Below are 1,183 nucleotides of genomic sequence, written 5' to 3'. Positions count from 1 at the left end.
TCCTGCACTCCTGGTTGGTATACACGCTTTTTCTTTCCCTTTCTTTTTTTTTTTTTTTTACAAGGCGCACTTTCACTGCACAAATTCTATAATATCATATTAAATTAAATTAGGCATACAATTTTTAGATATAAAAATAGAAATCAGTCATTTGAGCACTATGAGGTCAGTCTCATCTTTAGGGGCTGAATCAGCGCCTGAATCTACGCTGATCTTTCACATGTATTAAAAAGGGACTCTCGGTGGGAGTGACGCTGTTTCCCTTTTTTGCGTCGCGCAGATATGGGCTCCTATCCCCCCACCTTTTCTTTTAACCCCCCTCCCCTCCATCTCTCTCCCCCCCACACTGTACGACCAACGAGGAGGGGCTTGATGCCGTGAAGGAGGCAGGCAGGGAAGCTGTGTTTGACCCGCTTGTGGTGTATGGTGTGTGGATGTGTGTGTGAGTGTGTGTGAGTGTGTGTGTGTGTCGCCTCGCCTACATCCATCCAGGTCCGCTCGCATGCGTTTAGGAGCGCGAGCCATCAGGTAGGGTTTGTTGCAAACCTCGTTTTCTTGTCATTTGAAATTCCTGCTCTCTAACATGTTTTGCCCCGCGGTGTCTCGTAAAGCTTTTTTTTTTTAATCTGAAAGGTTTGTGGTGTAGAAGGGAGGCGGACCCGCTTCGGTGTCGGCTCAGCAAGAAGCGCTGACAAACATTTCATGTTATATTAACAGCCTGCACGCGACCTTTTTTAACTCGTTCTTCCTGTCATGCCTTTTATTCCCTCCCCAAACTCTCATCACCTCGCTGCTTCCCCTCGGATCTGATCGGTTGCTTTCACCTTTATTGKGAGCTTAAAAAGAAAACAAACAAAAAAAATGTGTCTTTTTGACATTGACAAGATAAGAGGTAACCAGATCTGACCGAGCTGTTGTTGCTGCCATGATGGTAAATATTTTCGGATTATTTGGAGCTGTCATTTGGGATGAAGAGGCATCCTCAACTCCTGCATCCTTCTGCACAGAAACGCGCTGTAACAGTAACTTGGACTTGACCTGAATGTTATCTGGATCAGCTCAGCATCACAGCTGACGGTGTGGGATTAGGGAGCATGCAGGGATGGAACCCTGTTACTGTAGAGCCGGCTATATAGGGCGATGGATGTCGAGCTTTGCTCTGGTGATGAAATTGTGATTTCCT

The 1,183-nt window shown here is 46.1% G+C and overlaps 1 protein-coding gene across 6 annotated transcripts in view; it reads left to right on the top strand.

Moving 5' to 3' along the window:
• Positions 1–386: 386 nt before the first annotated feature.
• Positions 387–1,183, top strand: part of tln2b (talin 2b) — a 115,502-nt gene continuing 114,705 nt past the window's right edge. For 3 of the 6 annotated variants that reach the window (XM_014003596.1, XM_014003594.1, XM_014003593.1), the window contains exon 1: positions 387–528. The gene's annotated coding sequence lies outside the window, so the exon portion shown is untranslated. The remainder of the gene's footprint in view (positions 529–1,183) is intronic. The other 3 variants (XM_014003598.1, XM_014003597.1, XM_014003595.1) reach the window with 1 other exon arrangement.

This window comes from Austrofundulus limnaeus, unplaced genomic scaffold (genome assembly GCF_001266775.1).
Source record: "Austrofundulus limnaeus strain Quisiro unplaced genomic scaffold, Austrofundulus_limnaeus-1.0 Scaffold19, whole genome shotgun sequence".
In the NCBI taxonomy this organism is placed as follows: Eukaryota; Metazoa; Chordata; class Actinopteri; order Cyprinodontiformes; family Rivulidae; genus Austrofundulus; species Austrofundulus limnaeus.
This window is presented reverse-complemented; position numbering and strand designations above follow the sequence as displayed.